The sequence below is a fragment of the Mobula hypostoma genome, chromosome 5 (genome assembly GCF_963921235.1).
Source record: "Mobula hypostoma chromosome 5, sMobHyp1.1, whole genome shotgun sequence".
NCBI classification, from domain to species: domain Eukaryota; kingdom Metazoa; phylum Chordata; class Chondrichthyes; order Myliobatiformes; family Myliobatidae; genus Mobula; species Mobula hypostoma.
Genome location: NC_086101.1, coordinates 13,322,335 through 13,347,216, shown reverse-complemented (window position 1 = coordinate 13,347,216; position 24,882 = coordinate 13,322,335). Strand labels below are relative to the sequence as shown.

At 45.6% G+C, this 24,882-nt stretch overlaps 1 protein-coding gene across 1 annotated transcript in view; it reads right to left on the bottom strand.

Annotated features, from left to right (window-relative positions):
* Positions 1-24,882, bottom strand: part of LOC134346613 (E3 ubiquitin-protein ligase TRIM39-like) — a 53,571-nt gene that overhangs the window by 3,782 nt on the left and 24,907 nt on the right. Inside the window, exons 7-9 of the mRNA XM_063048054.1 lie at positions 22,654-22,967; positions 16,892-17,229; positions 8,016-8,122 (exon numbers count right to left, since the gene is read on the bottom strand). The gene's annotated coding sequence lies outside the window, so the exon portion shown is untranslated. The remainder of the gene's footprint in view (positions 1-8,015; positions 8,123-16,891; positions 17,230-22,653; positions 22,968-24,882) is intronic.

Below are 24,882 nucleotides of genomic sequence, written 5' to 3'. Positions count from 1 at the left end.
TCATAGAAACATTTCAAATGTTGAAAGGGTTGGACAGAGTAGATGTGGAAAGGCTGTTTCCCTTGGTGGGTGAGTCGAGGACAAGAGGCCAGAGTCTTAGAATTAGAAGGTACCAATTTAAAACAGAGATGAGGAGAAATTTTTTTAATCAGAGGGTCTTGGACCTATGGAATTCGTTGCCACATCCAGCTTTGGAGGCCTGATCATTGAGGGTGTTTAAGGAGGAGATTGATAGGTATCTAACTAGTCAGGGTATCAAGGGATACCATGACTTCCAGACCCATGACCACTTCCATCGAGAAGGATGAGAACAGCAGGTACCTGGGAACACCACCACTTGGAAATCCCTTCCAAGTCACTCCCCATCCTCACCTGGGAACATATCACCGTTCCTTCCTTGTCATTGGGCTAAAATCATGGAATTCCTTCCCTAACAGCACAGTGGGTGTATCTGCACCTCAGAAACTGCAGCGGTTCAAGAAGGCAGCTCATCACCACCTTCTCAAGGGCAACTAGGGACGGGTAATAAATGCTGGTTTATCTGGCATTCTCATTCTAAGCAGTTCGCAGACATACACACGACCGCAGTCCAGCTTGTCCTTCCAATGATCGAATACTGAATGGCAGCACCGATGGGAAGGGCCAATCCCTAATCCAGTATGGAAGCCGTGCTACACTGCCTGCGGCGTTTCCCTTCCTGGACTGCTTCAACACGTAAACCCACGGCTTGCACCCTAAACCTCTCTACAACCAAGCCCCCACAGTTCCCCCACCATCTGGTTCACCATTAAACAAGTGAAATGTACTTGCAGTATTTTACATCACCAATGACCAACAGGGTATTCCAATGACAAGAGAAACATCCATGACAATCACTCACTGTTAGAATGTCACAAGCAACAACAACAGTAACAAAACAAGACAACAACAGCAAAAGAAAACCCTTTCTACCCAACTACCCACCCACTCACAAAGACAGGAATCTTAAACCCAGGCAGGTTGCCTCCGGGACTATAGTCCTTGGCCTTGAGTCTTGGCATCTCTCCAACTTCAGACTTTGGCCTAGGGCTGGTCGACCATGACCTTTAATTTGCTTGTGACAGGCCAACACTCCCATTCCAGAACTGCTTCCAGTTCCAGTATCTCCTTTCTCAGGGGGAACAGGTTCTACTTGTTTCCCTTGACCTGGCCTCCCTTAATTGTGCAGACTTCAATCACTTCTCCTTCACTGAGAGAAAATACACCCAGGCTGCACACTCCCTTCTCAAAGCTGTAATGTTCCCGCCCTCCATTCATCTCCTGTGTGCTGCCATATTCTCCCTCCGACACAAGATCAGAGCTATATGTACCCTGTGGTTTAACCTGAGTTGGAAACAGTTCCAATGAGGCTTCGATGTTTCTCCTTCCTTGCCTCAGAAGACATGTGATCCAACCACACAAGGTGCAAGAGTTATTTCTCTAGGACAGGGGTTTCCCAACCTGGTGTCCACTGACCCCTCGGTTAATGGTCGGGGGTCCATGGCATTAAAAAACGTTGGGAACCCCTGCTCTAGCACTGTGTGAATGTACACAAAGTGGTAAAGGAATTCAGCAGATCAGGCGGTATCGATGGACAGGAATAAAGAGTCGATGAATCTGGCTGAGACCCTTCATCAGGACTGGTCTCGGCCTGAAACATCGTCTTTATATTCCTTTCCATAGATGCTGCCTGACCTGCTGAGTTCCTCCAGCATTTTGTGTGTGTTACTCTGGATTTCCACCATCTGCGGAATCTCTAGTGTTTACACATGGAACAAGATATCTTCTAATACAATCTTCTAAAAGTACATCCTTTTTATATATTTGCTGTGATTTAGCCCACCCACTAAATCTCCTTGCCAAAGCGGTGGTGGGGTCTGGTGTGGGAGGGGGGTTATTGAGCTGCCATCCAGAACCACGACAGTCCTGGCAAAAGTGTTCCTGTGATGGGGATGGCATGGTCACGTAGCAGTTAGTGTTATGTTATTACAGAGCCCATGTTCAGCAATTGGGTTTCAATTCCCACCGTTGTCCATAAGGAGTTTATACATTGTCCCAGTGGTCGTGTGGGTTTCATCCGGGTGCTCCCGTTTCCTCCCACCTTCCCAAAACGTACTGTCTACATAGAAACATAGAAAATAGGTGCAGGAGTAGGCCATTCGGCCCTTCGAGCCTGCACCGCCATTTATTATGATCATGGCTGATCATCCAACTCAGAACCCCGCCCCAGCCTTCCCTCCATACCCCCTGACCCCCGTAGCCACAAGGGCCATATCTAACTCCCTCTTAAATATAGCCAATGAACTGGCCTCAACTGTTTCCTGTGGCAGAGAATTCCACAGATTCACCACTCTGTGTGAAGAAGTTTTTCCTAACCTCGGTCCTAAAAGGCTTCCCCTCTATCCTCAAACTGTGGCCCCTCGTTCTGGACTTCCCCAACATCGGGAACAATCTTCCTGCATCTAGCCTGTCCAATCCCTTTAGGATCTTATACGTTTCAATCAGATCCCCCCTCAATCTTCTAAATTCCAATGAGTACAAGCCCAGTTCATCCAGTCTTTCTTCATATGAAAGTCCTGCCATCCCAGGAGTCAATCTGGTGAACCTTCTTTGTACTCCCTCTATGGCAAGGATGTCTTTCCTCAGATTAGGGGACCAAAACTGCACACAATACTCCAGGTGTGGTCTCACCAAGGCCTTGTACAACTGCAGTAGTACCTCCCTGCTCCTGTACTCGAATCCTCTCGCTATAAATGCCAGCATACCATTCGCCTTTTCCACCACCTGCTGTACCTGCATGCCCACTTTCAATGACTGGTGTATAATGACACCCAGGTCTCGTTGCACCTCCCCTTTTCCTAATCGGCCACCATTCAGATAATAATCTGTTTTCCTATTTTTGCCACCAAAGTGGATAACTTCACATTTATCCACATTAAATTGCATCTGCCATGAATTTGCCCACTCACCCAACCTATCCAAGTCACCCTGCATCCTCTTAGCATCCTCCTCACAGCTAACACTGCCACCCAGCTTCGTGTCATCCGCAAACTTGGAGATGCTGCATTTAATTCCCTCATCCAAGTCATTAATATATATTGTAAACAACTGGGGTCCCAGCACTGAGCCTTGCGGTACCCCACTAGTCACTGCCTGCCATTCTGAAAAGGTCCCGTTTATTCCCATTCTTTGCTTCCTGTCTGCTAACCAATTCTCCACCCACACCAATACTTTACCCCCAATACCGTATGCTTTAAGTTTGCACACTAATCTCCTGTGTGGGACCTTGTCAAAAGCCTTTTGAAAATCCAAATATACCACATCCACTGGTTCTCCCCATCCACTTTACTAGTTACATCCTCAAAAAATTCTATGAGATTCGTCAGACATGATTTTCCTTTCACAAATCCATGCTGACTTTGTTCGATCATTTCACCGCTTTCCAAATGTGCTGTTATCACATCCTTGATAACTGACTCCAGCAGTTTCCCCACCACCGACGTTAGGCTAACCGGCCTATAATTCCCCGGTTTCTCTCTCCCTCCTTTTTTAAAAAGTGGAGTTACATTAGCCACCCTCCAATCCTCAGGAACTAGTCAAGAATCTAATGAGTTTTGAAAAATTATCACTAATGCATCCACTATTTTTTGAATGTGAGCAAAATGGAAGGGTATGGACATTGTGTCGGCAGAAAAGATTAACTTAGCTGGTAAATTGATTACTAATTTAATTGATTCAGCACAACATTGTGGGCCGAAGGGCCTGTTCCTGTGCTGTACTGTTCCCTGATCTACATTTCGTGTCAGTGAGTTGTGGCCATGCAATGCTGGCACTGGAAACGCGGAGACACTTGTGCACGTATTCCAACCGTGTTGGTCGTAGACACAAAACAACGCATTTCACTCTAGGTTACAATGTACATGTGATATATAAAGCTAATCTTTAATCTGGTGTTGGGGGGGAGGGAGTTGCAGGAGTTGGATCCAGTTTCAATGGAATAGCGATGCATCTCCAGGTCGGGTAAAAGGAGACCCTGCACTCACTGCCAGTACTTCCTGGTGTTGCAGTCACGGGTCAGAGTAGCCAAGGTGAACGCGGAATTTTGTAGATGTTACAACCTGATGGTAGAGCGAGTGAGTGTTTGGAGTGGTGGACAAGAGGCTGCTTTAGATCGGAGTTGTGTCTCCTGTTGGATTAGGGTCTAATTGACATTCTGATATTTATTTAGAGATAGAGCACAGTAACAGGTCCTTCTGGTCCAACGAGCCCTCGTCACCCAATTGACCAACTGACCCGTACATCTCTGGAATGTGCGAGGAAACCGGAAACCCATACAGTCACAGGGACAACGTACAAACCCAGGTCACGGGCGCTGTAATAGTGTTACGCTAACCAGTACGTTACCACGCTCCACTAAATGTCCTGCAGTCATTTTTTGTAGTTTAACCTTTTTTTAATGCTTGCTTATGTTTCTGTAATCACCTGTTTGTCTATAAATATTCAGTGGATTTTCAGTAATTCACAGTGTGGCCGGTTCAGTATTTTATTGTAGTTCCTTTGTCTGGAAGCTGGTGTCATGACAGCACAAGTAAAGCACAGTCTATCTGGCTGTTGTCTCATTGACTGTCATTATGCAAAGAATTCCCTTATCTTTCTAGTTCACACTAGTATTCAGTGTAAAGTTCCACTACGAGGCAAGTTCTTTGTTCTTTTCTTTGCTCTCTTTTCCATACTTACAGCAGAGTGAGTTGTTTACACTTAGTTAGTTACCTGCTGTTGTGTTTTACTCTCAGAACATAGAACAGTACAGCACATTATAGGCCTTTCAGCCCAAGATGTTGTGCTGACCTTTTATACCACAAGGCATAGGAACAGAATTCGACCATTTAGTCCATCGAGTCTGCTCTGCTGTTCCATCATGGCCGATTTGTTATCCCTCTCAACCCAATTCCCCTGCATTGTCCCCATAACCTTTGACACCCTGACCAGGAAACAATCAACTCCACTCTGAATACACCCAATGACTTGGCCTCCATAGCCTTCGGTGGCAATGAATTCCACAGATTAATCACCCTCTAGCCAAAGAAATTCCTTCTCATCTCTGTTCTAACTGGATGTCCCTTTATTCTGAGGCTGTGCCCCGTTCTAGACTCACCCACTATAGGAAACATCTGCTCCAGATCCACTCTATCTGGGCCTTTTCAATATTGGGTAGGTTTCAATGAGATCCCCCCTCATTCTTCTGATGAGTACAAGCCCAGAGCCATGAAACTCTCCTCATACGTTTACCCTTCCATTCCCAAAATCATTCTCGTGAACCTCCTCTGTATCCTCTCCAATGCCAGATAAGAGGCCCAAAGCAGCTCACAGTACTCTCAGTGTGGTCTGACCTTATTAAGCCTTAGCATTATATCCTTGTTCTTATGTTCTAGTCCTCTCTAACTCTATTATTGCATAACCAAATATCGCATTTGCCTTCCTTAACACTGACTCAACCTGTAAGTTAATCTTTCAAGAATCCTGCACAAGGATTCCCAAAACCATTTGTACCTCTGATTTTGGAATCTTCTCCCCATTAAGAAAATAGTCTATGCCTTTATTTCCTTGGTCAAAGAGTATGACCATACAGTTCTATCTGCCACTTCTTTGCCTATTCTCTCAATCAGTCCAAATCCTTCTGTATACTCCCTGTTTCCTCAACACTACCTGCCCCTTCACCGATTTTTGTATCATCTGCAAACCCAACCACAAAGCTATCAATTCCATCACTCAAATCATTGACATACACTGTGAAAAGAAGCGGTCCCAACATCGACTCCTGCGGAACACCCTTTGTCAACCAGAACGAGCCCTCTTGCTTGTATCTTTCCTTTACTACCACGGGCTCTTATCCTGTTAAGCAGTCTCATGTGTGGCACCTTGGGATAGGCATTCTGAAAATCCAAGTAATTCCCTTTACTCCACTTTATTTCTGATACATCTGACTTTATCTTCACTCGCTCAAACTGCAGGGTGAATTCTATCATATTATGATCACTTCCTCCCAAGGGTTCCTTTACCTAAACTTCCCCAATCAAATCTGGTTCATGACACAACACCCAATCCAGAACTGCCTTTCTCCTCCTACTCTCAACTGCAAGCTGTTCTAAAAACCCATCTCATAGGCATTCTCCACTTTCAGTTCTTGGCATCCAGCACCAACATGATTTTTCCAGTCTACCTGCATATTGAAATCTCACATGATGATTGTAACATTGTCCTGTTTTTATGCGCCTTTTCTATCTCCCATTTCAATTTATGTCCCATATCTTGGCTACTGTATATAACTTCCATCAGGGTCTTAATACCCTTGCAGTATCTTAACTCTAGCCACAACAATTCTACATCTTTTCGATCTTATGTAATCTTTCTTAAGATTTGATTTCATTTTTTTTAGCAACGGAGCCATTTATACCCCCCTGTTTCCTTGCCTGCCCTTTCGATACAATTTTTAATCTATTTTAAGATCGATCTAACTGTTAAGTCTTGACTCATCCACCTTGGCTGCAAAGTGCAAAGCTCCATGCTTACATAACCTATCCTCACAAGACTTGCTCTCTAATCCAAGCAGCATTCTGAAAAATCTCCTCTGCACCCTCTCTAAATCTTCCACATCCTTTTTATAATGAGGCAACCAAAAATGAGCACCATATTCCACGGGTGGTCTAACCAGGGTTTTATAGAGCAGCTATATCACCTTGGGCCTCTTGAACTCAATCCACCAACTAACAAAGGCCAATGCAACAAACTTATTTTAACCACCCAATCAACCTAATTCTTTGTTATGAATATCTAATAAAATGGATGTAATCATAAGATTTGTGACATTCATTCCTGACTTCCAAAAAACCTTCTGCACAATATCATCCTCAGATCCAACTCTGGTAATGACAAGGCGAGAAGCTTTTCCTTTGTGCTGATGGACAGTCCTTGTCCACCAGCACCATCACCATCTTGCAGGAGGACAGTGTCTGGATGGAGGAGGTGAGCAGGCACACCGGGTGGGCTGTACTTTTGTCCAAGGACTTCAAGTGACCTGCATGCAACCGGTAGAGAAACTGTGAGCCCGAGAATTCTCAGGTAAGTCATGGTACAGGGACGACTCTACCACTGCGCCACAGTCTGGGACTTCAGCCTCCTGCACCTCCTGTCCAGTGGTAGCGGTGAGGAGATAGCATAGCCCAGGTGGTGGGAGATCCTTGATGTCAAAGGGAGGGAGGCTCATTCAGACAAGCATGGGGTACAGGTAGGGCAGAGAGCAGGAAACAGTTTCCCCATCTAAAACCAGACGGTATACTTCTCCAAACTTCTCCTCAATGTTACAAACAAACCCGCATCCACCACTTCCACTGGCAGCCCGTTCCACACTCTCACCACCCTCTGAGTGAAGGAGTTCCCCCTCAGGTCCCCCAACTTGTACTGGTCTATTATTGGTTTTGTCACAAGTACCGAGAGGCAGTGAAAAGCTAGTCTTGCAGAGTGTTCATACTGATCAGATCATGACAGTGCATTGAGGTAGATCAAGGTAAAACAATAACAATGCAGAATAAAGTGTAACAACTACAGAGGAAGTGCAGTGCAGGGAAACAATGAAGTGCAAGACGAAGGGTCTCAGCCTGAAATGTTGACTGTTCATTTCCACGGATGCTGTCTGACCTGCTGAGTTCCTCCAGCCTGTTGTGCGTGTTGCTGATAACCCACTTGGCTGTGAAACCCCAGGGATCCACACGAGCGAGGGGATCAAGTTTCACCGTCCAACATTTCTCTCAAGGACAGCATCTCCCCCATCGCTGACTTTCCTCTGTGCTGCACCGGACATCCGTCAGCTGGGATCCGGGTGACCATCCACACTAACCAGGGGAGAGTGAATCACCACTCAGCTCTGGAAAGCGTGCGAAGTGCAGCCAGGGAAATTCAAGTGAACGGTGCGGGGCAGCGGTGTGGAAATGCAGACTCACAGTCAGCTCTGGTCTTGGTGAGGTTGTAGTCGGCTCGCAGGGACCAGACTGTGTGGATGATGAACTAGCTCAAAGTTGTGTTCGAGTTTCTCGTCCATCCAGTTGTACTGCGGGAAGAGAGGAAGAGGAGGAAAACTGAGGCACGGCAGAATGAGTTACATTCACAGACGCTGAAAACAGTCTAAGAGCCACTCTCGTATTTGCCTCTATCACCACCTCCAGCAGCTCAATGAAGCGCCAGTAGTGTTATACTGTTTACTTTTTTAACTTGTGATCCAAATGCGCCTTATAATTCATCAATTTATTTGAGGTAATATTACTTTATGTGTTGTGTGTGAGTTATACGTACTATGTTGTGCACCCTGGTCGGAGGAATGTTGTTTCATTTGGATGTATACGTGAACAATTGGAATGACAAAACACTTGAACTTGAACTTACACTTCCCCTCCCTCATCCTAAAACCGCCTCTCTGTTCGTGTGACAAAAATAAACCTCTTCTCATTACGACCATCAGGAAGGAGGCACAGAACTCTGAAGACGCACATTCAACATTTTAGGAACAGCTTCTTCCCCTCTGTCTTTCTGCTCCTATGTCTTATGGTCGTATCAAATTTCAGAACCAACAATGTACACATGAACCATATCTCACTTTTGAGCAAGAAGCACAAAATGCTTGAGAACTCAGTAAGTCAGGCAGCATCTATGGAGGGAAAATATCCTGATGAAGGGTCTCAGCTGAAACATCGACTCTTTATTCATCTCCATGGATGCTGACTGACCTGCTGAGTTCCTCCAACATTTTTATATGTTTCTTTTTGTAACTTATGTAAGGGTTTCTTCTTTTATGTTACTACTAAGGTGAATAAAATAGCTTCTCTGTACTGTTAACTGCTGAGACAGTGGTTCTCTATTGCAGCATGATTGGGTTATAATTAGTGATAACGGGACTTGTATTCATTTGCTAACCAATTGGGATAGATGTTATTCTTTCTGTCTGTGTGAAAGCTGTTAGGTTGTGCGGGCTTGGGGGAGAAGGCGCAAGGAGGATGAAGAGAGAAGAGGTGGCTTGAGGAGACGGTTGCCGGACCCGCTGGGACTGGGCTCGGGGCGGGAGCGCAGGGGTCGACGACGAGTGAAGGAGGATCAGCGGAAGGGAATCTGTGAGCTCCAACGTTTGTGCACTGGACATGTTGATGAGATTACTGGCACCTTTTATTTGTTTTCCTTTTCTTTTGTTTCTCTACTAACCCCATACTTAAATATAAAATCTTAGTCGTTTAACCGCACACTGTGGACTGAATGCTATTTCAGCGTACTGATGTTACACGGGACACAACATGCAGCATCCATCCAAACAAGAGAGCTAAAGTTTGGTCGAGGAGGGGACACCACCCCCGAGATCATGCCACTAGATGCAACGAGCCTTACACTTATAGTAATTTTTATGTCTAGCTTTGTATTGCTGCCACAAAACAACACATTTCACGACAGACATCAGTGGTAATAAACCTGATTCTGATTACTGGCTACTTGTGAGTTCTGCAGTGAGCAAATATACACACAGACGCACACAAACCTCATCACACTGGGGATACGAGGTCACGGGGATACGAGGTCACGGTGATACTCATCAGGTCCTGAAGAAGTCACCTGGACAAACTTTGGTACAGATCCTCGGTGATGAAAGGCATGAAGGAGATCGGAAGGTGGAGAGCCAGAGCATGCAGCTAAAAATGGAGTCTTGACCGAATTTGGGAGCTGCCGCATGCAGCTGGGGCGGGGTCATGGAGCCTTGATGTGGAATCAAGTGCATCTGGAGCTGGGTCCCGGAGTACTCCGGATCCCAGACTGAAGGATGCAGCTGGAACCTGGACCCAGAATAGAGTGTGCATCTGTTGTTAGGGCCTGGTCTGAAGTGTGAGTGTAGAACAGACACAGACCCAGACTGGAGCATACAGCTGGAGCTGCGGCCTACAACAACCTCTCCACATCCACTTTACCGAGGCCTTTCAACTTTCAATAGTTTTCAATGAGGTCACTCCTCATTCTTTTGAATTCCAGTGAATTGAGGCCCAGAGCCACCAAGTCCCTTTGCACCTCAGATTTTTGAGTTTTCTTTCCATTTTGAAAATAGTCTAGCCTTTTATTTCTTCTACCAAAGTGCATGACCACATAATTCCCTGCACTCTATTCCAAATGCCACTCCTTTGCCCATTCTCCAAACATGGCTAAGTCCTTCTGTAGTGCCTCTACTTCCTCAAAACTACCTGCCCCTCCACCTATCATCTGCAAAAACTTTGCAATAAAGCCACTTATTGCATCATCCAAGTCACTGACAAGGTAAAAAAAAGCGCTCCCAACACAGATCACTAAGGAACATCACTAGTCATCGGCAGTCAACTAGAAAACTTTCCTTTATTCCCGCTCTTTGCCTCCTTCCAATCAGTCCCTGCTTTACCCATGCCAGTATCTTTCCTGTCATTTTCTGGGCTCTGAACTTGTTCAGCAGCCTCAGGTGTGTCACCTTCTGAATTTGTTTTTATCACTGTCCGTTACACTGCTGGTGTTTAGAGCAGTAATGAAGGTCGTCCATGATAGGAGGATGTTTTATTGCTGTTTCTGTGACAATTGTTTTTGGACTAGTCAGGGTCTTCAGCCCTGAGCTTACCTTGAACTTGGAGGTCGAGTGGACCACTCATAGTCCAGCCTAAACTTGTAAAAGGCCTTCTGAAAATAGAAGTACCCAACATCCAGATATTCTCCTTTGTTTATCTTGTTTGTTATTTCTTCAAAGATTCCATCAGATTTGTCAGGCAAGACTTTCCTTTGAGGAAACCATGCTGACTACAGCCTATTTTATCATGTGACTCCAAGTACCCCGAAACCACATCCTGAACAGCTGATTCAATCTACCCAACCATTGAAGTCAGACCGACTGGCCTATAATTGTCTTTCTTCTGCCTCTCCCCCTTCTTGATGAGTGAACTGACATTGGTAATTTTACATTGTTTTGGAACCATTCCAGATCTATCTAGGCTGTGGTACAGAAACATTACCCACTGCCACCTCCTCATGTCTCCCAACCTTGCCTCTAACTTTCCGAAACTTGATCCTCCTTCAGACTCGTCCGTACACTTCAATTACTATGCAGCCTCACTTAGACCCTCTCTGCTACAACCCCAGATTCTGTTTCTTCCTCCTGCATTCCTGCAAAGACCGCTCACCCCCACTCCTCTCTCACCCCTCCTCCATGCACTCGTCAACCACACGAAACCTCATTCTTGTTAACAGTCTCCAACACTTTTCCAACCACAGGGGTTAGGCTAACTGACCTATAATTACCTTTATTTTGCCTTCCTCCCCTCTGAAAGAGTGGAGAGACATTTGCAGTCTTCCAGTCTTCCAGGACCATGCCAGAATCAAATGATCATGAAATAAATGATCATGACCATTATATCTTCAGCAACCTCACTTGGGACTCTGGAATGTAATCCATCTGGCCCAGTTAGCTTCTCCACCTTTGAGTTGGCCTTGCACTTTCTCTGTTGTAATAGCAATGGCATTCATTCTGGCCCCCTGACACTCACGGGGCTCTGGCACCCTGGTAGTGTCTTCCACAGTGAAGACTAATGTAAAGTACTCATTGAGTTCATCTGTCATTTCTTTATCCCCCATTAGTCCCTCACCAGCATCATTTTGCAGTGGTCCAATATCAACTCTCACCTCCCTTTTACTCTTTATGTAACTGAAGAAACTTTTGGTACCCTACTTTATGTTATTGACTTCTCTAAACTCATATTTCATCTTTTCCGTTATGGCTTATCTAGTTGCCTCTTGTTGAATTTGAAAAGATTCAATCCTGTGCCTTGTGAACTATTCCCAGAAACTTCAGCTACCTCTGCTCTACTGTCATCCACGACAGTATCCTCCTCCAATCCACCTGGGCAAGCTCCTCTCATGCCTCTGTAATTCCCTTTATTCCATTCTGATAGTGATACATGTGGGTTGTGGTTTTCCCTCCCAAACTGCAGTATGAATTCAATCATATTGTGATCACTGCCTCCTGAGGGTCCCTTGACGTTAAGCTCCCGAATAAGATCTGGGTTATTACACGACACCTGATCTAAGATAGCCTTTCCCCAGGTAAGCTCAAGCACAAGCTGCTCTAAAAGAAGCCGAGAGGTAATGTTGCAGCTATATAGGACCCTGGTCAGACCCCACTTGGAGTACTGTGCTCAGTTCTGGTCGCCTCACTACTGGAAGGATGGGGAAGCCATAGAAAGGGTGCAGAGGAGATTTACAACGATGTTGCCTGGATTGGGGAGCATGCCTTCTGAAAACAGATTGAGTGAACTTGGCCTTTTCTCCTTGGAGTGACGGAGGATGAGAGGTGACCTGACAGAGGTGTATAAGATGACGAGAAGCATTGATTATGTGGATAGTCAGAGGCTTTCTATAGAACATAGAACATAGAATAGTACAGCACAGTACAGGCCCTTCGGCCCACAATGTTGTGCCGATCCTCAAACTCTGCCTCCCATATAAGCCCCCACCTTAAATTCCTCCATATACCTGTCCAGTTGTCTCTTAAACTTCACTAGTGTATCTGCCTCCACCACTGACTCAGGCAGTGCATTCCACGCACCAACCACTCTCTGAGTAAAAAACCTTCCTCTAATATCCCCCTTGAACTTCCCACCCCTTACCTTAAAGCGATGTCCTTTTGTATTGAGCAGTGGTGCCCTGGGGAAGAGGCGCTGGCTATCCACTCTATCTATTCCTCTTATTATCTTGTACACCTCTATCATGTCTCCACTCATCCTCCTTCTCTCCAAAGAGTAAAGCCCTAGCTCCCTTAATCTCTGATCATAATGCATACTTTCTAAACCAGGCAGCATCCTGGTAAATCTCCTCTGTACCCTTTCCAATGCTTCCACATCCTTCCTATAGTGAAGTGACCAGAACTGGACACAGTACTCCAAGTGTGGCCTAACCAGAGTTTTATAGAGCTGCATCATTACATCGCGATTCTTAAACTCTATCCCTCGACTTATGAAAGCTAACACCCCATAAGCTTTCTTAACTACCCTATCCACCTGTGAGGCAACTTTCAGGGATCTGTGGACATATACCCTGAGATCCCTCTGCTCCTCCACACTACCAAGTATCCTGCCATTTACTTTGTACTCTGCCTTGGAGTTTGTCCTTCTAAAGTGTACCACCTCACACTTCTCCAGGTTGAACTCCATCTGCCACTTCTCAGCCCACTTCTGCATCCTAGCAATGTCTCTCTGCAAACTTTGACAATCCTCTACACTATCTACAACACCACCAATCTTTGTGTCATCTGTAAACTTGACAACCCACCCTTCTACCCTGACATCCAGATTGTTAATAAAAATCACGAAAAGTAGAGGTCTCAGAACAGATCCTTGTGGGACACCACGAGTCACAATCCTCCAATCTGAATGTACTCCCTCCACCAACACCCTCTGCCTTCTGCAGGCAAGCCAATTCTGAATCCACCTGGCCAAACTCCCTGGATCCCATGCCTTCTAACTTTCTGAATAAGCCTACCGTGTGGAACCTTGTCAAATGCCTTACTAAAATCCATATAGATCACATCCACTGCACTACCCTCATCTATATGCCTGGTCACCTCCTCAAAGAAATCTATCAGGCTTGTTAGACACGATCTGCCCTTCACAAATTCATGCTGACTGTCCCTGATCAGACCATGATTCTCTAAATACCTATAGATCTTATCTCTAAGAGTCTTTCCCAACAGCTTTCCCACCACAGACGTAAGGCTCACTGGTCTATAATTACCCGGACTATCCCTACTACCTTTTTTGAACAAGGGGACAACATTCGCCTCCGTCCAATCCTCCGGTACCATTCCCATGGAAAACAAGGACATAAAGATCCTAGCCAGAGGCTCAGCAATCTCTTCTCTCGCCTCATGGAGCAGCCTGGGGAATATTCCGTCAGGCCCCGGGGACTTATCTGTCCTAATGTATTTTAACAAATCCAACACCTCCTCTCCCTTAATATCAACATGCTCCAGAACATCAACCTCACTCATATTGTCCTCACCATCATCAAGTTCCCTCTCACTGGTGAATAACGAAGAGAAGCATTCATTGAGGACCTCGCTCACTTCCACAGCCTCCAGGCACATCTTCCCACCTTTATCTCTAATCAGTCCAACCTTCACTCTGTCATCCTTTTTTTCTTCACATAATTGAAGAATGCCTTGGGGTTTTCCTTTACCCTATTCGCCAAGGCCTTCTCATGCCCCATTCTCGCTCTTCTCAGCCCTTCTTAAGCTCCTTTCTTGCTTCCCTATATTCCTCAATAGACTCATCTGATCCTTGCTTCCTAAACCTCATGTATGCTGCCTTCTTCCACCCGACTAGATTTTCCACCTCACTTGTCACCCATGGTTCCTTCACCCTACCATTCTTTATCTTCCTCACCGGGACAAATTTATCCCTAACATCCCGCAAGGGATCTCTAAACATCGACCACATGTCCATAGTACATTTCCCTGCAAAAACATCATCCCAATTCACACCCACAAGTTTTAGCCTTATAGCTTCATAATTTGCCTTTCCCCAATTAAAAATTTTCCTGTCCTCTCTGATTCTATCCTTTTCCATGATAATGCTAAAGGCCAGGGAGCAGTGGTCACTGTCCCCCAGATGCTCACCCACTGAGAGATCTGTGACCTGACCCGATTGATTACCTAATACTAGATCTAGTATGGCATTCCCCTTGGTCGGTCTGTCCACATACTGTGACAGGAATCCGTCCTGGACACACTTAACAAACTCTGCCCCATCTGAACCCTTGGAACTAATCAGGTGCCAATCAATATTAGGGAAGTTAAAGTCACCCATGATAACAACCCTGTTATTTTTGCACCTTTCCAAAATCTGCCTCCCAATCTGCTCCTCTGTATCTCTGCTGCTACCAGGCGGCCTATAGAATACCCCCAATAGAGTAACTGCTCCCTTCCTGTTCCTGACTTCCACCCATATTGACTCAAAAGAGGATCCTGCTACATTACCCACCCTTTCTGTAGCTGTAATAGTATCCCTGACCAGTAATGCCACCTCTCCTTCGCTTTTCCGCCCTCTCTATCCCTTTTAAAGCACTGAAATCCAGGAATATTGAGAATTCATTCCTGCCCTGGTGCCAGCCAAGTCTCTGTAATGGCCACTACATCACAATTCCACGTAGGTATCCAAGCTCTCAGTTCATCACCTTTGTTCCTGCTGCTTCTTGCATTGAGGTACACACATTTCAGCCCTTCTACCTTACTGTCTTTACACCATATATTCTGCTTCTCTTTCCTCAAAGTCTCTCTGTATGTTAGATCTGGCTTTACTCCATGCACTTCTTTCACTGCTCTATCGCTCTGGGTCCCATCCCCCTTGCAAATTAGTTTAAACCCTCCCGAACCATGCTAGCAAACCTACCCATGCTTTTTCCCAGGACTGAAATTGCTGCCACAAGAGGGCACAGGTTTAAGGTACTTGGGAGTAGGTACAGGGGAGATGTCTGGGGTAAGTTTTTTACATAGAGTGGTGAGTGCGTGGAATGGGCTGCCGGCAACGGTGGTGGAGGTGGATACAATAGGGTCTTTTAAGAGACATGGAGCTTAGAAAAATAGAGGGCTATGGGTAAGCCTAGTAATTTCTAAGGTAGGGACATGTTCGACACAACTCTGTGGGCCGAAGGGCCTATATTGTGCTGTAGGTTTTCTATGTTTCTATGTAAAAGGCCATCTAGTAGGCATTCAACAAATTCCCTCTATTCAGATCTGACAACAACTTAATTTTCCCAATCTCCTTGCATATTGAATTCCCCCTTTACAATTGGTAATTACAATTTCCCTTGTTACATTGCTTTTCCAGCTCCCTTTGCAATCTTAACCCCACATCTTGGCTACTATTTGGAGGCCTATGTATGATTCACACAATGTTGTTTTACTCTTGTAGTTTCTTAACACCACCCACAAAGATTCAACGTTCTCTGACCCTATGTCACCTCTTTCTGAAGGTGTAATTCCATCTCTTACCAATAGCGCCACACCACTGCCTGTGCCTTCCTGCCTCTCCTTTTGATACAAAGTATATGCTTTGATGTTAAGCTCCAGAGTATGGCCTTCCTTCAGCCACAGCAGGATAGTGATGCCCAGAATGTCACACCTACCAATCTCTAGTTACGCCACGAGTTTGTCCACCATATTCCGAGTGTTATGTGCATTTTAATACAGCACCATCAGTCCTGCTTTCTTTGCCCTTTTGAATTTTGCCTCTGTGGTACAATTTAATTGTTTGCTCTGTCTGCATTTGTACCCAATCATTCGCTTGTCCTTCCTTACACTAATGTTACACCCATCATCCACTTGTAAACTTGCTGGCTCATTATCAACTCTATCATCCTGGTTCACATCCCTGTTGGAATGGGAATATTGAATACATATTCGAATATTAAAATTGCAATAAGAGACAATTTCAACATCCTTAATATTGACTTGACAGTCATCGTGCTGAGGGATTTGTCAGGGCATGATATGTAAAATGTGTTCCTGAATGTCTTGTCAAGATATATGTGGATAGCTTGACTGGAGCACACTTGACACCTCACAGTAAGTGTGACTGGGAAAGTGGTTAACAGGTCAGTGGGGAAGTACTTTGCCCTAGTGAGCATCTTTCAATCAGCTTTAAAATAATTGTGGAAAAATGGACCAGTGCTGAATCTGCATCTACCTGGAAAGCCGAGTAGTCTCAGACATTCTCTCTCTGCCTCTGACACACACACACACACACACACACACATACACAATGCGGGTTCAGGCATTTACCTTTATCTCAGTCTTGTCTTCACTTACACCCAGACTCAACTGAACCTCCCTCAACCTTGGTCCAGGGTGCCATGGTAGCACAGTGGCCAGCACAGGGCTTTACACTGTCAGCGATCCAGGTTCACTTCCTGCTGCTGCCTGTAATGAGTTTGTAGGTTCTCCCCATGACTGTGTCAGTTTCCTCTGAGTGACCACAAGACCAGAAAGATATGGGAGCAGAATTAGTCCATTTGACCCATTGAGTCTGCTTCGGCATTTCATCATGGCTGATCCATTTTCCACCCATCTCCTGCCTTCTCCCCGATAAGACCTCGGGTCTCCTCACTCAGTCCAAAGACCTGGATGAGGAAGTGGAGGGAAAGGTTAGTAAGTTTGCTGATGACACAAAGGTTGGAGGTGTTGTGGATAGTGTGGAGGGCTGTCAGAGGTTTCAGTGGGACATTGATAGGATGCAAAACTGGGCTGAGAAGTGGCAGATGGAGTTCAACCCAGGTAAGTGTGAAGTGGTTAATTTTGGTAGGTCCACTATGATGGCAGAATATAGTATTAAAGGTAAGACTCTTGGCAGTGTGGGGGATCAGAGGGATCTTGGGGTCCGAGTCTATAGGACACTCAAAGCAGCTGTGCAGGTTGACTCTGTGGTTAAGAAGGCGTACGGTGTATTGGCCTTCATCAATCTTGGAATTGAATTTAGGAGCCGAGAGGTAATGTTGCAGCAATATAGGACCCTGGTCAGACCCCACTTGGAGTACTCTGCTCAGTTCCAGTGTCCTCACTACAGGAAGGATATGGAAACCATAGAAAGGGTGCAGAGGAGATTTACAAGGATGTTGCCTGGATCAGGGAGCTTGCCTTATGAGAACAGGTTGAGTGAACTCGGGCTTTTCTCCTTGGAGCGATGAAGGATGAGAGGTGACCTGATAGAGGTGAATAAGATGATGAGAGGCATTGATCATGTGCAAAGTCAGAGGCTTTTCCCAGGGCTGAAATGGTTGCCACAAGAGGACACAAGTTTAAGGTGCTGGGAGCAGGTACAGAGGAGATGTCAGGGGTAAGTTTTTTATGCAGAGAGTGGTGAGTGCGTGGAATGGGCTGCCGGCAACGGTGGTGGAGGCAGATATGACAGGGACTTTTAAGAGACTTTTGGATAGGTACATGGAGCTTAGAGAAATAGAGGGCTATAGGTAAGCCTAGTAATTTCTAAGGTAGGGACACGGTCGGCACAACTTTGTGGGCCGAAGGGCCTGTATTGTGCTGTAGGTTTTCTATGTTTCTGAAAACATACTAGTTGGCAAGTTGATAGGTCACTGTAAATTGTTCCATGATTTGACAAGAGGATAGCTGGGTACCGTGGTGCGAAGAACCGGAAGGGCCTATTCTGCGTTAATAAATAAATTAAATACAAATCAATCTCGTCATCTCCTCCAGGATTTCACCTGTCTCTTACCCTCTGTGCACCCTTTCTCAGAACTCATTGCCCACTGCTCCTTTTGCTGCACTCTGTTCACTACGTGGTAGCTTCCTGTGACCCCTGCATTGGGCTCTCCTTCCCACCCAAGTGTGTCACACAATCCTCGCTCAGGTGACACGTGTCCCCAATGATCATTTGAGTGAGGGTGAGTGACGGATGGACCAAACGATGCACTGGAACGAGAAGGGAAAGAGGAAGATGAGGAATGCGGTATTCCTGGGGGATTCCATAGTGAGGGGAACAGACAGGAGGTTCTGTCAGCCTGATAGAGATACCCGCATGGTGTGTTGCCTCCCAGGTGCCAGGGTACGGGATGCCTCGGATCGGGTGCAGAGTATTCTGAAGGGAGAGGGTGAACGGCCAGACCTCTTTGTACACGTTGGTACCAATGACATGGGTAGAAAAAGGGACGAAGTCCTGAAGAGAGAATTCAGGTAGTTAGGTAGGAAGCTGAAAAACAGGACCTCTCAGATAGTCATCTCAGGATTGCTGCCTGTGCCACGTGCTGGCGAGTGCAAGAATAGCATGATCAGGCATATTAATGTGTGGCTGAGAGACTGATGCAGGGGGCAGGGCTTCAGATTCCTGGATCATTGAGGCCTCTTCTGGGGGAGGTATGACCTGTACAAAAAGGATGGGTTACACGTGAACCCAAAGGAGTCCAATTTTAGTCACAGCCAGTGGCATGAGTTACAGGCCAATAGAGGTGTGGTGCAGTTAAAACAGAAAGCAACACATACTGTACTGAAAGTGTATTTGAATGAACGCAGCACAAGGAATAAATGGATGATTTTGAAATTCAGCTACAGATTGGCAAATACGACGTTGTGGCCATCTCTGAAAGTTGGCTAAAGGATGGCTGCCATTGGGAGCTGAACGTCCAAGGATATATGGTGTATCGGAAAGATAGGTTAGTAGGCAGAGGGGGTGATGTGGCTCCGTGTGTAAGAAATAATATTAAATCATTGGACAGAGATGACATAGGATTGGAAGGTGTAGTCTCTATGGGTTGAGTTAAGAAATGACAAGGGTGAAAGGGCCCTAATGGCAGCTGCATACAGGCCTCCAAACGGCAGCCAGGATGTGGATTACAAATTACAGCAGGAGATGGAAAAGGCGTGTCAGAAGGGCAATGCCATGATAATGGTTGGAGATTTTGACATGAAAGTGGATTGGGAAAACCAGGCCAGTACTGGACCTCAGGAGAGAGAATTTGTAGAATGGCTAAGGGATGGCTTTTTAGAACAGTTTGTTGTTGAGCCCACGAGGGGATCGGCTGTGCTGGGTTCGGTGTTGTGCAATTATCCGGAGGTGAGAAGAGAGCTTTAGGTTAAGGAACCCTTAGGGAACAGTGATCACAATATGATCGAGTTCAGTGTGAAATTTGAGAAGGAGAAACTAAATTCTAATGTGTCGGTATTTCGGTGGAGTAAAGGAAATTATAGGGGCACGAGAGGGGAACTGGCCAAGCTTGACTGCGAAGGGACACTAGCAGGAAGGACAGAAGACGAGCAATGGCTGGAATTTCTACAAAAAGTGAGGGAGGTGAAAGACAGATATATTCCAAATAATAAGAAATGTTCAAAGGGAAGAAGGACACTACCGTGGCTGACAAGTGAAGTCAGAACCAAAGTAAAAGCAAAAGAGAGGGCATACGAGGAAGCCAGAGCTAGTGTGAAGACAGAGGATTGGGGACCTTTTAAAAACTTGCAGAAGGAAACTAGGAAGGTCATTAGGAAGGGTGTAACATGAGAGGAAGCTGGCGACTAATACCAAAGAAGATACTAAAAGCTTTTTTAAGTATATAAAGAGTAAAAGAGAGTCGTGGGTAGATATAGGACCAATACAAAATGACGCTGGAGATATTGTAATGAGAGATGCAGAGATGGCGGAAGAACTGAATGTGTATTTTGCATCAGTCTTCACAGTGGAAGACATCTGTACTATACCGGACATTCAAGAGTGTCAGGGAAGTGAAGTTTGTGCAGTGAAAATTACGACTGAGAAGGTGCTCAGGAAACTTAATGGTCTGAGGGTGGATAAATCTTCTGGACCTGATGGAATGTACCCTGGGGTTCTGAAGGAAGTAGCAGGAGAGATTATGGAGGCACTATTGATGATCTTTCAAGAATCGATAGATTCTGGCATTGTACCGGATGACTGGAAATTTGCAAATGTTACTCAACTATTTAAGAAGGGTGAGAGGCAGCAGAAAGGAAACTATAGACCTTTTAGCCTGACATCAGTGGTTGGGAAGTTGTTGGAATCGATTGTTAGGGATGCGATAATGGAGTACCTGGAGGCACACAACAAGAAAGGCCAACGCCAGCGTGGTTTCCTGAAAGGAAGATCCTGCCTGACAAACTGACTGCGATTCTTGGAGGAAATTACAAGCAGATTAGACAAAGGAGATGCAGTAGACAAGGTGTACTTGGATTTTCAGAAGGCCTTTGACAAGGTGCCACACATGAGGCTGCTTGAGCCCATGGAATTACAGGGAAGTTACTAGTGTGGTTGGAGCACTGGCTGGTCGTGAGAAAACAGAGTCCGAATAAAGAGATCCTATTCTGGCTGGCTGCTGGTTACCAGTGGAGTTCCACAGGGGTCGGTGTTGGGACTGCTGCTTTTTACGATGTATGTCAATTATTTCAACTACGGTATTAATGGATTTGTGGCTAAATTTGCAGATGATACAATGATAGGTGGAGGAGTGAGTAGTGTTGAGGAAACAGAGAGCCTGCAGAGAGACTTAGATAATTTAGGGTAATGGGCAAAGAAGTGGCAAATGAAATACAATGTTGGAAAGTGTATGGTCATGCACATTGGTGGAAGAAATAAATGGGAAGACTATTATTTAGATGGGGAGAGAATTCAAAATGCAAAGATGCAAAGGGACTTGGGAGTTCTTGTGCAAGGTACCCAAAAGGTTAGCCTCCAGGTTAAGTTGGTTGTGAAAAAGGTGAATGCAATGTTGGCATTCATTTCTAGTGGTATAGATTATAACAGCAGGGATGTGATGTTGATGCACTGTGAGACACTTGTGAGACCACACTTGTCGTATTGTGTGCAGTTTTAGGCTCTTTGTTTTAGAAAGGATATACTGACATTGGAGAGGGTTCAGAGAAGATTCACGAGAATGATTCCAGGAACGAAAGGGTTACCCTATGAGGAACGTCTGGTAGCTCTTGGGCTGGATTCCCTGGATTTTGGGAGAATGAGGGGGGATCTCATAGAAGTATTCTGAATGCTAAAAGGCCTGAACAGATTAAATATGGCAAAGTTATTTCCCATGGTAGGCGATTCTAGGACAAGAGGGCATGACTTCAGGATTGAACAACGTCCTTTTAGAACTGAGATATGGAGAAATTAATTTAGTCAGAGGGTGGTAAATCTGTGGAATTTGTTGCCACGAGTAGCCGTGGAGGCCAAGTCATTGGGTGTGTTTAAGGCAGAGATGGATAGGTTCTTGATTAGCCAAAGCATCAAAGGGTATGGGGTAAAGGCAGGGGAGTGGGGATGACTGGAAGAATTGGATCAGCCCATAATTGAATGGTGGAGCAGAGTCGATGGGCTGAATGGCCTGCTCTGCTCCTATATCTTATGGTCTAACGGTCTAACACTAAGTGAAGGATGGGCAGAGAGAAATCCACAATGTTGAACAGTGTGTGAAGACCTTTGACGCCTCACTCCTTAGTGGGGGTGGGGGGCATTTCGGCTCCCAGTGAGGTTCACAGGACTCGAGAGTGAGTGAGTGGAAAGCAGTGAGTTTGAGGATCACATGGAGGAGGGGTGAGAGAGGAAAGGGTGACCCTCCACCTCGGTCATCCGTTGTTAACGCTCTTAATTCAGGACTCGGCCAATTCAACTGAAAAATGTTTGGAAGTTCAGTTCATGGCAGTACCGCTTTCAACCAGACGATGGGGATAGCGAGCAGCCCGAAGGTCAAGTTCACGGCGAAGATCCCCACCTGCTGCTGGTAACCGGTACTGCAGGAAGAGCCGAAACGCCGAATACTGCAACTCACCTGGAACAGAATCAGGTTTAACTTCACAGGAACAGGTCGTGAAATTAGCGGCAGCAGTACAATGCAATACATGATAAATATAGAAAAAAATAAATCAATGAATCACAGGAAGTATGGCAGAGGGGAAAATGCTGTTCCTGAATCGCTGAGTGTGGGTATTCAGGCTTGTAAAACTGAGAAGAGGGTGTGTCCTGGCTGATGGTCATTGTTAATAATGGATGCCACATTTCTGCGGCACCGCTGCTTGAAGATGTCTTGGATACTTACGGAGGCTAGTACTCATGATGGAGCTGACTAATTTTCCAACTTTCTGTAGGAATCTTTCCCTCAGCTTTCCACTGGGATCCCTCTCTTTGCGACTCCCTTATCCATCGGTGAGATCGGGCATAGAATGGGAGACCAGATCATCGGGCACCTTTTATCCATCCACCACAAAAGCTGGGATTCCAGTTGCCATCCATTTAATATCCACTTCCCATTCCCATTCCGATATGTCAGTCCACGGCTTCCTCTACTGCTACGATGAGGACACACTCAGGTCGGAGGAGAAACACGTAACACGCCGTCTGGGTAGTTACAACCTGACCAAATGAAAATCCATTATTCCAATTGCCAGTAATTTATCCCCCTTCCCCCTCTCTTTTTGCACTCCCCATTCTAGTTTCACTGCCACCCCTTCTGTTCTCCTCACCGGTCTATCACCTCCCTCTGGAACCCCCATCCTTCCTTTTATTCTGGGCTCCACTATTCTCAACATCAGATTCTCTGCAGCTCTTTACCTTTACCACCCGTCACCTCCCAGCTTCTTCCTTCGTGCTCCCTCCTGCACCCACTCACCTGGCCTCACCGATCACAAGCCTTTTGTACTACTTACCCTCCCCCATCTAATTCGGGGGTCTGCTACTTTCTTTCTTGTCCCGATAAAGCTTCTTGGCACGAAACATCAACTGTTTATTCCCCTCCATTAATGCTGCCTGATCCGCTGAGTTCCTCCAGCACTTTGCTTGAGTTGCTCGGGATTTTCAGCATCTGCAGAATCTCTTGCGTCAGATAGACCATAAGACAGAGGAGTAGAAATAGGCCATTCAGCCCATCGAGACTGCTCTGCCATTCTGTCATGGCTGATTCTGGACCCACTCAACACCTGCCTTCTTGCCATATCCTTTGATACCTTGACAGATCAGGAAACTATCAACCTCCGCCTTAAATTTACCCACAGATTTGGCCTCCACATAGCCTGCCACAGAAGATTCTAGATTTACTGCTCTCTGCCTAAAAAAGAAATCCTCCTCATCTTTGTTCTCAAAGCTTGTCCCTCTAGTTCTGGATTCTGGAACATCCTCTCTACATTCACCCTGTCTAGACCTTTCAACATTCAGTAGGTTTCAATGAGATCCTCCTGTACTCTTCTAAATTCCAGTGAGAACAGACTCAAAGCTGCTAAACGCTCCTCATATGTTAACCCCTTCATTCACAGAATCATCCTTGTGAACCTCCTCTGGACTCTCTCCAATGACAATCCGTCCTTTCTGAGTTATGGGGCCCAAAATTGCTGACAATACTCTAAGTGTGGCTTGATTAGTGTCCTTTAAAGGCTCAGCATTACCTCTTTACTTTTATATTCTATTTCCTTTGAAATAAATGCCGACATTGCATTTGCCTTCTTTACCATATACTCAGCCGCAGAATTAACCTTCTGGGAGTCTTGCACGTGACTCTTAAGTCTCTCTGCACAACTGATATTTGAACCATCTCTTCACTTAGATTGTAGTCCACACTAGTTTTCCTTTTATGAAAATGCATCATCGTGCATTTCCCAACACTGTATTGCATCTGCCACTATTTTGCCCATTCTTCCAATTTGTCTAAGTCCTGCTGCAATTGCATTGCTTCCTCAGCACTACCTACCGCTCCATGTATCTTCCTGTCATCTGCAAAGTTTGCCAAAAAGCCATCAACTCTATTATCTAAATATAGTATTAATGGTAAGACTCTTGGCAGTGTGGAGGATCAGAGGGATCTTGGGTTCCGAGTCCAGAGGACGCTCAAAGCAGCTGCGCAGGTTGACTCTGTGGTTAAGAAGGCGTATGGTGTATTGGCCTTCATCAATTGTGGGATTGAATTTAGGAGCCTAGAGGTAATGTTGCAGCTATATAGGAACCTGGTCAGACCCCACTTGGAGTACTGTGCTCAGTTTTGGTCACCTCACTACAGGAAGAATGTAGAAACCATAGAAAGGGTGCAGAGGAGATTTACAAGGATGTTGCCTGGATTGGGAAGCATGACTTATGAAAGCAGGTTGAGTGAACTCGGCCTTTTCTCCTTGGGGTGACGCAGGATGAGAGGTGACCTGATAGAGGTGTATAAGATGATGAGAGGCATTGATTGTGTGGATAGTCAGAGGCTTTTATCCAGGGCTGAAATGGTTGCCACAAGAAGACACAGGTTTAAGGTGCTGGGGAGTAGGTACAGAGGAGATGTCAGGGGTAAGTTTTT